The 13,542-nt window shown below is 50.3% G+C and overlaps 1 protein-coding gene across 3 annotated transcripts in view; it reads left to right on the top strand.

Moving 5' to 3' along the window:
* Znf423 (zinc finger protein 423) overlaps window positions 1-13,542 on the top strand; it is a 295,757-nt gene that overhangs the window by 59,589 nt on the left and 222,626 nt on the right. The window contains exon 1 of one of the 3 annotated variants that reach the window (XM_027405521.2): window positions 8,966-9,196. The exons of the other annotated variants lie outside the window; for them this stretch is intronic. The gene's annotated coding sequence lies outside the window, so the exon portion shown is untranslated. Of the gene's footprint in view, window positions 1-8,965; window positions 9,197-13,542 lie in introns of those variants that run through there. 3 annotated transcript variants of the gene reach the window in all.

Genomic DNA, 13,542 nt, shown 5'->3' with positions numbered 1-13,542 from the left:
CTGACTCCTGTTAGGTCAGTGTGCACATGCATGCAGAGCCCAGGCATCTGTGTGCATGTATGTGCTGGTAGCCAGGCATGCTGAAGCTTGGGCACAAAGAGTGAGCCTGTGAATGAGATGTTTCTCTGCTGCCCTTCCAGTTCTGTGATATTTCACCTCCATGGCATGGGGCTTGATTTGCTCAGTTCCACTCTTTCCAGCTAGATGTGAGCGTTCTCCTGCTGCTTGGTACATGGCTCCAACCTAGTGTTCAACCAGTGCTCTGTTGCTGGTCCGTGGACTCAGGTCTGTCTGTCTTGTGAAGACCAGTGTGCAGTACTTTCCTGCCTGGTGACGATGGTCTTCTCATGGGACATCCGAAGGTGTGTATTGGAGGATGGGTTGCTGATTCTGCTTTTCTCAAGCTCAGGTGACCCTCACTTACAGGAAGGCATCACCTCAGTGCCATTATCCCTTCCCAAAGACCTAGAATCCTGCAGGGGGACACAGAAGCCTGTAGTTCTTTGGTGACTTTCAGCCTGGTCTTTACACAGGACCAGCGTCCGAGGCGTGTGGGGATGTGTAGTGATGATGCATTTGTGGGTTGTTGCCCAGCCTGTGCATCCTGGAGGAGTTTATGCCATTACTGTCTGAACCCAAACATGTGAGCAGACATGGTGTCTCTTGTCAGAATGCTTACTGTGGATTGGCAGGGCCAGCAGTGCATGAGCTACTGTAGTTCTGATACTGGTATGGTGATGCCACTGATCCAACCAGGCTCTTACTCTCCTGCCTCTTCTCTTCCTGGGATCTCAGTCTATGCCTTTTTTTTTTTTTTTGGTTTCTCGAGGCAGGGTTTCTCTTGTGTAGCTTTGGAGGCTATCCTGGAACTCGCTCTGTAGTCCAGGCTGGCCTCGAACTCACAGAGATCCACCTGCCTCTGCCTCCTGAGTGCTGGGATTAAAGGCGTGCACCACCAATACCCAGCTGTCTGTGCCATTCTTGTTTGTCTTTTTTTAAAATTCATTTATTGTTATGAATACAACATTCTGCCTCCATGTATGCCTGCAGGCCAGAAGAGAGCACCAGATCTCATTGCAGATGGTTGTGAGCCACCATGTGGTTGCTGGGAATTGAACTCAGGACCTCTGGAAGAGCAGCCGGTGCTCTTAACCTCTGAGCCATCTCTCCAGGCCCCCCTTGTTTGTCTTTTGAAGCAACCTAAGCCATATCTCCTCCAGAAAGCTTCCCAGGATGACCCTGCTATGGTTTCTTGCCTTCCTCAGTTAGTGCCACTGGGCCAGCCTCCTGCTTCCTGTCCTTAACCACCTCTGCTGGACTGAAGAGCTCACCACTGTATTCCAGCTTGGTCACTCCCAGGCTACTGCTCCCATTCTGTAGCCCCAGACTCCATCCTGGTTACAGCAACTAGCAGGAAGTGTTTGGGAAGGTCCAGAACAGCATCTTTCCTGTTTAATATTTGCCCTAGGCACTTTAGGGCTGGATTTTTGTCCTCTTTAAGAAGAACAAAGTCTAGGTTTAAAATCTAGCTATTCATTAGCTGTGTGACTTCTGAGTTAGTTACTCTATCTCCTGAGGCCCTTCCATTTCCTCATCTAAAGTGGGAATGGCAGTGAGGGCTCAGGAGGGACTCCATGTGCAGTGCTCAGTCCCCAGGGGCTGGTGTCCTCTGCTCCTTTCTTGCTGTGGGCGACACACAGAGAAGCACGTGTTGGACCTTAGCTCTGAGCTTGGAGCTGGGGTAGCAGAGTAGCTCAAATCACCCTCCCTCTCATCACAGTCTCCCATCCCCCCCAGTCTCACCTTTGATCCCAGGAAGGTCTCAGAACCACTGCTGCTCATGTCAACACTACTCAGGGTTATGACTTTTTCTTAAGAGGAGCTTGGGGGTGCAGAGGGCCTGGTATAAGGTCAGAGTCTGCTCTGAAAGGCAGAGCCCTGAGCTGTAATGCAGTTAGATCGGTTCAGTGGGTGGGGCAGGATACATGGACTGTGGAGGCAGAGTGGGCACCTGGCAGGAAATGGCCAAAGTCAGCCTCTGGGTCTTCATAGTCATGGTCAGTGATGCATCAGCTGTAGGCTACAGGCAGCTTGCTGGGCTCTGGCTGTTGTCCCCACACTCGACAGGAATATACATGGCATGCATGTGCACACTGAAGCTGGTTATCCAGTCTGTCCTGCTCAGAGAGGTCTTTTTGGTCCACACTGAATATTCTCTTTTTACTGCTTTTTTTTTTTTAAAGTATTGTTTGAGAACTTCATCTATTATCACTGCATCCACATAACTTATACTCCCAACCTCATCCTGCTTTTTGATTGCTTTAACTGATGGCTGTCCTTAGCACTTGGTAGTGATTAGCACATCAGACAGATACTGAATCTTATCTTTTATAGGTACATTTTATATGTACTGGTCCTAGGGTTCAGGGCCTTGGTCCTCAGGCTTGTAGAACTTGGGTCAATGGTAGTTATGCTCATTGCTGACTCCTTAGTAACTGCTATCCAAGGAGCAGTCACTCAGTGCCAGGCAGGGTACCTACAACATGTGCTCTTAACCCTACAGATGGCCACTGTGTCCCAGAGTGGTAGAAATCTGTGTGCTGCCTCACAGCCAGTGGGTTTTTGCCTGAACTGAGTCTAGCGCCCCCCCCCCCTTTGGGGCTGCTGGTTCATGGTGCCCTTCCTCTGGTTGAGGTACACTAGGATAGACTGGCAGCCTTGATGATGTCACAGAATGAAGGTCACAGGTGAGAGCCTGTCAGGAACTATGTGTGAGTGAGAGACTGCTGTTGAGCATAAGCCTGGAGTGCAGTTCAAAGTCATATGCACACACAACATACATCTCCCCACATACACCTTCCATGATGTACAGGCACACACACTCACAGGCACATTCACATATACACACTCCTCAGTGTGCACATTCACACACTGGCCTTCACAGTGCCCTTATATATGCACGCGCGCGCGCGTGCGTGCGTGCGTGCGTGCGTGCGTGTGTGTGTGTGTGTGTGTGTGTGTGTGTGTGTGTGTGTGTGTGTGTGCATGCTCACCTGTGTGGGCATACTCACAAAGATACCTGCAAATGTGTGCATGACAAATGGTTCCTCTCCTGTCCACAGTGCTGTGCTAGCATGGGCAGCTAATCCCTGCACTTTGGATGGTCCCTTGATCCTTTTACAGGGTCACGTTGACACCAGTGTGTTTGGCATATGCGATGTCTCCTTGCTCTCCATTTTCTTTCTTCAGTTTCTTTGTTGTTGCCTCCAGGGTCTAGGCCTTTCCTCCCAGACACTCACCCCTGCTGCTGGGCTCAGTGCTAGCCTGAGGAAGATTGGCCAGTCTGCCTGTCTCACTGCCTGGCCCATCTTGGCCCATGCATACCCACCTTCAATTTTGACATGGCTGAGTTCTCACCCTGCACCTGCCTCTTTAAGAGCCCTAGGACCTGGCAGGCTTGTCTGCAGGGTTGGGACTGGGAAGCTGGACAGCTGCTGAGGGGAGGCTTTGTCAACTCTCTGGCTTCTTGGAGTCTGGGTTGTGCTGGGGAAACCGAAACAAAGGCTGACAATGGCCTCCTTCCCTCCCGGGCAGCCTTGGCCTGTCTGTGCTGGGCCTGCCTGTGCGGCCTCAGGGGGCCCCTGCTATTTCCTGTGCAGGCTGTAGGGCTCCTAGCCAGCCTGAAACAGGCAGGAAGCAGGGCCGGGCATCTTCCCCACCCCCTAGGCTAGCCCTTGAAGGCCAGAGCCATCACCACAGTGAGTGGAAGGTCAACATGGTGCTCTTGTCCAATTCTCTGACTTTCATGGCCTCAGCCTACTCTGCCCAGGATTTTTTGTGGTGTGTGTGCCAACCTCCTGCCCCTGATGACTCCCTGCAGCAGACCCCACATCAGCTGTGTGAACCCATGCTGTCACTGAGAGCCTGCATCCTCTCCCCACCTGGCCTAGCCTTTGCAGCAGAATGCTGGCTATGCAGGGTGGAGACCAGGCCAGAGGAATTTCCATAGTTGTTAGTTTACATGGATTGAATGAGTTTAGATTTGACTTTAAGGTCCAAGCTGTGGTTATGGTTAATGTTAGGGTGAGGGCTACTGAGCCCTGAAGACGCAAAGACACAGGGTTTGAAGCCTGTGGACCTTTGCTTCCATCATCAACTCTGCACCAGTGTCTTCAGCACATGGCTGTGCTGCATGAGGTATCATCATAAAATGAAGTCCCTGCCCACCGGGATTCTCTTCCCAGAGACCAATAGGAGGGAGCTGGTGAGGGGTTAGCACCGCCTGAGAGCTGCTCTTAGAGCAGGGACCTGACTCAGTTACTGCCTCTTCCTGAGACATTTCCTGACCTTCAGTAGGATCACAGAGCCATGACCTGCGGCTTTGGCGTGAGAATAAGAGAGAGAGGAGCTGGCATGTGTTCAGCTGACACCTATTAAATGGTCACCGTGGTGATTTGTGACAGGATAGGAGTGGCCTGTGCTGCACTGGATAGCCTAAATAATAGAGGAAGAGACTAATTTTGTTGGAAACTTGTAATAAGGATTGGGTCAGTTTCTAGTTGATGAGCTTCCTGCAGCCTAGGTCAAGAAGAAATAGAACAAAGGGAAGTGTGGCTGTCCCTGTCACTGACCAACCATCTCAGTGGCCACCATCACAGTCACAATTTGGCATGTGCTGCATAAGCATTTTCCCTTGAGATCTTTTGTACATTGACCCTGGGAAGACACTCATGGACTAGAGCATCCTGTAGCCCAGGGTTCCATGCAACCCATGTGGGAGCTGGCAGACAGCCTGCCTTAGAGGTTGGGCAGCTGCCTGGATATCTGTCTGAAGTGGGTCATAATGCAGTTCAGCAACTTCTTCAGAGCCAGCCTGGTGAAGCCCTCACCCGCTGAGCCCTGTGAGCCTTGAGGAGGACTCCTTGCTCTTTTCTGACCTGAGGTAAAGACAGTAGTTGCCTTGTCTTGTATCCAACTCCTGGTGTTTGGGTAGGAGCTGTTGACATTGGCGAGCCCAGCTCAGCCCAGCCCTTTGGGAGGCACCTCAGTCACCTGCCCACCTGAAGCCTTGCTGGCCATGCTTGCCCCCGATATGCTGAGGACATACTTCTTGCCACACCTGCCTGTCCTGTTACCTGCTACCAGATTGTTGTATTTACTGCTGTGTGTGGCTAGAATGCAGCTTCCAGGAGGGGCACAGCCAGGGGAGTGGATGTACAAAAGAGAGAGAAAGCTCAGGTGTAGGCCCCCCCCCCCAACCTAGCTTTGATGCCTACTTGAGGGATCTGGGCCTTGGCCCTTGAGGCTCACTGCTGACCACTTCTTCTGGCTAGCTAGTGCCCTGTAGGTTTTCCATGGTGACCCTTCCTGGGGGAATCCTGGGGGGCATCGTCTGTCTAAGTAGGAGGAAGGAAGCACCAAGTATGGAGGAAAGGAAAGAGGGGTGGTGAACCCAGGGAACCTGTTTGCCCTCTCGAGGGGCCGTGCTCCTCCAGAAGGGCCATGGAGGCTCTAGCAGACACTTTGATAGCCATGTGCCCATGGCCCTCCCCCTATCCCCCAGCTTGCATGCATCCTATGGGCATTTTCAGTGTGCTCTGCAGAGGCCTGGGACTGGCCTGGGTGAGTTGCCAGGGTAGATGGGAACTCATCCAGGAACCTCCAAGGTCCATGTGCTTGCTCCCTTTCCTCCCGTAGCAGAGCCACAGGCGACACTTCATGGAACCCGCAGCAGCACTCAGGCCATAGGTAGTATTGCTTTCTGGATGTGTAAGTGTGATGCCAGGGGTCTGGCTAGCTCTGCAATGCAAGCTGCAGCCAACTGTGTTACTGCACAAATAGTACCTCTGTAAGTTGCTGAGGGTGACACTGGTGTACTACTGGTGTCACTGAAGTCATCAGTAGATGACCACATATGGTAGGTAGGCAGGTTATAGTTCATAGTTAACTTCTCCCAGTGTGGGCAGTGCAGGCAGCTTAAGGATGATGTGAAATGAGCCTGTGAATGCAGGGGCTCTGCTGCCCTTCAGGCAATGGTCTGTGTGGCACCTGGACTTTAAACTGTGTATGAGCCTCATCCTGTCCTTAGGAGTCTGTAGATGACTACATGCTGGCTGCCCTTTCTCCCTGGTCTGTAGGCTTTATATCCTCTCCACTAAGGCTAGTTTCTTCTTCCTCCTTCCCAGCAGGAGTTTGCCTTTGTTCATACATGGGCAATTTCTCAGGACATGTACCAGCTGGAAGTTCTGCTTTATGTCTAACTACTGCTTCAGCTGATACTGTATGAACTTGATGCTATACATACAGGCTGTCTCCTTGATGGGACATGAAACTGAATTACCATTGGCAGTTCCCACAGGCGTATTTACTCCTGCAGTCACCAGTGTTAATGCTCACCTACTGCATGTTGTCCTTGTCCCAGGTGGTGAGCAGGACTGACGAACTCGTCTATGCAGAGTGGAGATGGTACTGGGAACATGACTATGTGAATGGACATATGGCATGTGTCACTGAAGTCATCAGTAGATGACCACATATGGTAGGTAGGCAGGTAGGATGGTCAGAGAAGGAGTATTAGGATCAGGTAGAAGGTCAGGGCCGTTTTTTGAGGCGAACCTGTGGAGCAACTGTTTTTCATTGAGGCTGGAGCAGAGAGCCCAAGGGGCCAGGCTGAGGAGGTGAGGCAGGGTGTGCGGGTGCAAAGCTGAACTCTTCTGGATATTCTTAGGTGCTTGGGTGGCTTCGTCAGAATGTCCCTCCAGCTGAGCATGAGTAGGAGACAGGGTGATGCCACCTACTTCTGGGTGAGGGTCAGGGAATTGCAGTCAGGTTGGGCAGAAGTGGTCAGCTCAGCCTCTCTGGAGGGAGCTTGTATAGATACTGAGGGACTCTAGGGGTGGGAGACTATGAGTATTTGCATCTGTGGGGTTAGGTCACATGCATGCACTGAGCTCTTGACATTGTGTAGGCCACACTACTTGGTCAAGCAGTGAAGATTGAGCATGATATTGGACATGGCCTCTGGAGGTGGGTAGGAGTGGCCTTGAACCCAAACTACCTTGCAAGTCATAGGGCAGGCTCTGAGGCTGCTGTCTCAACTCCATTTGGTTATGTTTGGTGTAGCTGCAGAATTGATCATGGGCTGGAGAGTGCTAGAGTGGGCAAAGCTGGCCTAGGAAGGACATTTCTTTGAAGTGAAGCCTCTCAGAGCCAAGAGTACTAGGGCCAATGGGGACAGCTGGGGCTCTAGGTTAATGAAGTGAACTCCTGTCTGCAGTGGCCATCCGGGTTTGCGCCGAGCCAGGCTAGAGAACTGGCTCCCACCCGTTCTGGTTGTGGCTCCCGCCTGGAGCAGAGCAAGTGTCTGGGAACGGAGGCTGTTGGTGGCGTCCAGCTGTGGCGAGCCCGGGTGCTGGACTCACTGCCTGCGGAAGTGGGCCAGCCGCACCTCTGAACAGGATTAGAGGGATGGGTAATGGATTAAAGATCAAAATGTTAATTAAGAACTGGCCTTCTCTAATAAGATGCCTTCAAGGGCGAGGGCCTGAGGAGGAGGGGATTCTCATTTTTCTCATTTTAGCAACACGTTTTCTGTTGTGATGAAATTGGTTCACAGAAGGGGTGGGGGGGCCCCAAGCCTCACTTTAAAGACATTTCCATCCAAGTTAATTAGCAGGAGAAAATGAGGGGCTGATTGTCAGGTGGGCAGTAGGTGGTGGCCTGGCAGGATGACTTCAGAGAAGGCATATGTGTCTTGGTCATCCATAGTTCATGTCTTAGGGGCCTGGTGAGGTCTTATTCTCTCTCTAGGGTCAAAGGTTGGGAACTTGCTGTGTGACTTTTGGCTGTCCTTGTTCCTCTCTGAACACTCCTTTTTTTTTTTTTTTTTTTTTTTTTTTTTTTTTTTCCTCATCATTTGTAGACCACAAAGAAAGCCTCTTCTGGGCTGAGAGATCAAATGAATTTTTAGAGCCAAGTGCCCTAAGGATTCCAACTACTTCATTTGAGTGAGTTGGCTTTTGACTTTGCCGTAAGGTTGCCAAGACTTTGGCCCACATTAAATTATATGGTCTCAGGTCTCACTTTGGTGCCCAGGTTGCTTCAGTGTCCCTGGAGGACACCACAATGTGATGGTTGAACAAGGGGCTGACCCTCAGCTTTGCCACCTTCTGGAGGCCTCGGTTTCTTGATGTAGCCTGAGCCCTCGGGCTGTAGTCCCACTCTGAAGGGTAAAGGAAGCAGATTATACAGAGCCTGTCTCTATGTGCATGGCTGCCTTGGTTGAAGGCTGGAGGCTGGAGGCTGGAGGCTGGAGGCTGGCATTTCTCATAGCTCTGCTTCAGGTTTGGAGCAATTTGAGTTTCCTTGACTCCCCAGGATGCAAAACCGTTTTACCAGGAGCTGCAGGAAGAGTTCTTCAAGCTAGGACTTACTCTCAAGGCTGAGAGACTTTAAAATAAAAAGGTATGATGTCAGTGTTCTCGGCCTGGTGGTGCAGGCTTGGCACTGCAGCCTGCAGGAGGCTGACAGTAAGAGGATTGAAGGTTTAAGGCCACCTGGGATTCAGCCCAAATTCAAAGCCAGTGCAGGCCACCCAACAGAATCCTTCCAAAAAGCAAACACAAACCAAAACAGCAACCAAAAACCACACGTTCCACAGAAGATACCCAAAGGGGGTGCCTGCCATGGCCTGTGATACAGGATGAAGCTGGCCTGGAGCAGGAACATTTTTTTACCTGTTGCAGACCCTGCTTTCTCTGGGGCCACACTGGCCAGGCAAGAAAGAAAGAAGGCTCTAGAGCAGTGATTCTCAACCAATGGGTTGTGTCCTCCACAGGGGTCAAATAGCAGATATTTACATTATGATTCATAACAGTGGCAAAATTACAGTTATGAGGTAGCACCAAAATATTTTTTGGTTGAGGTCACCACAACCTGAGGAGCTGTATTAAAGGCTCGAAGCATTAGGAAGGTTGAGAACCGCTGCTCTAGGAACTGGGACGATGGCTCAGTTGGTAAAGTGCTCACCGTGCGAGCTTGAGGACTGAGTTTGATCCTCCAGAACCCATGTAAAGAGCGGGATATGAAGGCATGTGCTTGTAATTCCAGCTCTGGGGAGGCGGAGACAGCTGCATCCCTGGGGCTTGCTGGACAGCTGTGAGCCCTAGGTCCTCGTGAGAGAGAAGAAAACAAGGTGGTGAGTGATTGTCATCCTGGCCCCCACATATGTGCATATTCGTGTACACGCACACACATGCTCATGTGCACCCCCACACACATACAGGCAGCCACATACACCTGTCTTCCAAAAACTAAAAATTAAAAAAAAAAATAGCAGGCTCTTCCCTGGCTTTTTTTCTGGCTGGAGATGAGGTGTCCTCCTTACTTGCTGTACTCTGAACATACTGGGACCCTGAACCCCCATTTTTAACATTTGTAGTATAAAGCAACCTCATGTCCCTATTAAAGATGTCTGCTTTAATTGCATTTTGTTTGTGATAATATGATTTCTTGCATGTGCTGGCTAGCTTCTTGGCATTTGTTTTTTTTTTTTCTTAGTTATAATTTTTTAAGAGAGAACTTGAGATGAAGTACTTTTGGAGGCATTTGTTAGTTCAGTGGCATTGTAGTGCATTGCTGAACACTTCACCTCTCTCATCTCCAGCATTCCTGAAATCCATCCCTCTGATGTCAGTCTCCCTTTCTGCCCCCAGCATGGCAGCTGCCCCCGTCCTTCTGCCCACTGTCTCCTAAGGTACCAGTAGGTGTGCTGGGTCATTTAAGTCTGGCTGTTTTCCCTTCTTGCATCCTCAAGGTTCATCCATATTACAGACTGTGTTACGGTTTCTTCCTTTTCAGTGCCCATTGGTCCTCTGTCATGGGCTGTGTGATTGGCCACTCCCTGTGTCTGTCTGTCTGTCAGGGTGCTGCTCCTCCGTGGCCTCATCTTCCAGAAGTAGCATGCTTCAGCCAGTCTGTGTACATGACAAGAGTGCACTTATAGAGCGTGGCCCACAGCCATGTGGCCTGGAGAGGGGAGCTGGGCGGGTGCCAGCTGTCTGCGTTTAGGTCCGATGACAAGTGTGTGGGTGCAGGAGAGGCCTCCAGCTTCACACAGATGCACACTCTGTACTCGCATGCATGCAGCTACACACGAACACGGGTGCATGCACCCACCCACACTCCACACCCTTCTTCTGCCCTAGGGGAAAGACCCCTGCTCTCCACATCTCACTTAAATTGAGTGGTGACTGTGGTGGGTGGTGACCCATTGGCACAGCCCTGTTCCCTCAAGCTGCCATGCTACCTTGGCATGAACCATGGGGGGAGATGGAGCCTAGGCCTGGTTGAGCAAAGTCAGCTGTGGTCCTGGGAATGCTGTGCCCTTAGTCCAGCAACCAGGGAGTTGTAACATTGCCACAAAGTGTCTGGGTGGAGTGCTACTGTAGTTAAGTGAGATAAGCCACAAGTGGGAGCATTTCAGTCCCATCCATGTCTGCGTGTTTGGAACCAGGGAAGGATAACATCTGTGACTGAGGTGAGCAAGACTGCCTTGGGGAACACATGGGACCGTGCCAAGGACAGAATGTCCTATAGCTGATTCGTGTGCACACTTAGGTGAAAATGTCTTGTCACCCGTTTAGGATTTATGAGTTACACTCAGTGGGAATGGGGAGTGAGGGGATAGAGGCTCAGGACAGCAAGCATCACTGCTGCAGAGCTTTGGGGGGTGTGCACTCCTTCCCACTCTCTGTTCCTTTCCCTTAAATTGTTAAACAAACGTATTCTGAGACCAATCTGGTGCTGACGGCCCAGTTGGTTCTCAGGCTGGGGCTAAAGATAGGGGACTGAAGGTTCCACACAGGTAGTTCTCAAGGAGGAGAGGCTGTGTCCTTAGGCCCTAGGTGATAGCAGTGTGGGGTGGCCACCATCCCTTGGTCCCCTGTGGTTACATTAGTAAAGCAAAGCTGGAGCTTCTGGGGCCTGGGAAATTGTTCTACAGTAGAGGCAGAACTGCCTTCCCCCTCCTGGTTGGTCCTCTCCTAAATTGCCTGCGTCCTGCGCCCTGTGAGCCACAGCTCTCTTATCTGGACATAGAGATAGTCATGCTCACCTTTTAGTCCTACAGTGTCACAAAGCAGTCACAGGCTCTTCCTAAAGTCTACAGTGTCTTTGCAGCCCCATAGGGCCCAACACATGATCATTTGTGTGGACACTTACAGTAGGAATGGAGGAGGGGCACAGGACTGAAGTTGTTTGGGTTTATGCCTTAGTGGATCCCACCTACTTCCCTCTGGGTCACGGAGGTCAAACTATGTCTGCTGTGACCTGGGGTGGATTTTTATTTGCAGGCCTCCCCGGAAGTGTGACTTTAGTCTATCTTCTGTTGTTTGGGGCTCAGCCTTGGCTCAGTGGATTTGAACATGGATTTGTTCATTCATTCCCTTGTTAAGCCTTCCCTGAAAGATGCTCCTTTGTGTGTGTGCACACGCATGCACGCATGCAAGCAAGCACGAGTGTGCAAAGATGAATATTCTTTGGAGTTAGCCAGTTAGTTAGTCAAGAAGAAGCAGGAGAGGAGGGAATGCTGGGTGTGAGTCTCCTTATGCACACTGTTGCAGGTGGCTCTCATTGCTCCCAGCTTGCTACTTTGGAAAGGCTTTTCACTTGGCATGTCAGGCCTCAGTCTCTTCCAAATACAGTGCTTCTTGAGTCTGAGCATCTGAACTCCAAAAGAACACAATGGTAAAAGCAGGAAGGCTCTGCTTGTGACACTTGCCAAAGGGCAACTCTGCTTAAAACAGCCTTTGCTCATAATCCCAGCATTTGGGAGGCAGAGGCAAGAAGATTGCCAGTTCAAGGCCAGCCTGAATTAACTATCTAGATCCTGCACACAGCAGTACATCATTGCCCTGTAAAGTGCATCCCTGACCCAGCATTTATGGGTCATAGATGGTGGTGAGCCTGCCATGGTCCCATAGCACCTTCCATGTGGTCACAACGTCTGGTTGGTGAGCTGACCCTGGGCTTTCTTGCTATCATCTCCCAGACACTTGCTGCACCCTGTCTTGCATTACTTTCATGCAAAAAGCATAACAAGTGTCCATTTTATAATTAACACACTTTTTGGCTTTTTGAGGCAGAGTTTCTCTGTGTAGCCCTGGCTGTCCTGGATCTTGCTCTGCAGACCAGACTGGCCTTGAACCCAGAGATTTGTCATCCTCTGCTTCCCTAGTGCTGGGATTAAAGGTGTATGCCACCATGCCTGACAATCGACAAACTTTTATTGCAAAATGCAGCAGACACTGAAGTTTCACAAACAGTTTAGTGACTGTTTTAGAAGATGCCACTGGAAGCACCTCTCAAATCTAGAAACAACTTTGTCTGCTGTCTCCAAATCCTATTTTACAGTCATAGCTCCCCCTCTCCCCAGAAGTGACCACTGGCTTGACTTCTGTGGCCACCTTTTTTTTTTTTTTAAATTTAAGTTCTGTCATCCTTGTGTATGGCTCTTTAAGGAGACATCATCTTTAAGGAGTATTAGGTAAGAACATTTTGAAAGGGTGGTGTATTAGTTATTTTTCTCACCTTTGTGACCACATGCTTACAAAGAGCTACTTAAGGGTTTATTTTATTCCCTGCTTGAGGACAGAGTCCATTATGGCAGTGAAGCCACGGTGGCAGTAACATGAGGGAGCTAGTCACACTGTGTGCATATTCAGGAAGCAGAGAGCAGAGAGAGGTGAACCAGCTTCTTCCTTTTGCTATTTTCATTCTGTCTGATACCCCACCCATGGGACAGTGGTGCTCACATTGAGGGTGGCTCTTTTCACCTCATTTAAATCTCTTTGGGAATGTCCTGTAGACATACTCAAAGCTGGGTGCCCTGGAATTTCAAAGTCTATCCGGTTGACAGTGAAGATAAACCTTACAGATGGTCATTACAGACACTGTTAAGAGTACACTTGGATACTCCTGGTGGCAAGCTCCTGGACAGGCCATTTCCTGCCACTGGTAGGTGAAGGTAGGTCAGCATGGGACCACCACATAGCCTACTCATTTGGTGGGTGGCTGAAGAAACCAGAGCTTTTATAGATGTCTATGGAAGAGATACCACTGTCCTGAACAGGTAGCCACAGCCCCAATAGAGCAACTGTGTGGAGGGAAGGATCTGATACTGGCTCTGAGGGAGAGATCAGCCTGTGGAGAGGAGAGCTTTGTCTATCGTCCTGTCTTTGACTAGCTGCTCTCCTTTGTGTGTGAGAGAAAATCCGTCTTAATGCTTACCACCACACCTGCTATGGGTCCTTGATGTGGCACCTTAATGGTAGGCAAACCTGGGTTGACTGTTGGGCTGCCCACATGCTGCACAAACATTATCTTCCAGCTTCCTTGATGGAACAGGATGGCACGGACCAAGAGTTGGGGCAGCTCTTTTCATTGCTGCGTTGAGCTTGGTGCTCTACCCAAGGCGGGCACCTGGAAGCAGGTTACATGTCTGGCTGGGTTTGACCTCTCAAGACCTCTAAATACTTTGGTGTT

This window comes from Cricetulus griseus, chromosome 3 (assembly GCF_003668045.3).
Source record: "Cricetulus griseus strain 17A/GY chromosome 3, alternate assembly CriGri-PICRH-1.0, whole genome shotgun sequence".
Classification (NCBI taxonomy): domain Eukaryota; kingdom Metazoa; phylum Chordata; class Mammalia; order Rodentia; family Cricetidae; genus Cricetulus; species Cricetulus griseus.
The sequence above is the reverse complement of the archived record's forward strand: the minus strand, read 5'-3'. Positions and strand labels throughout refer to the sequence as shown.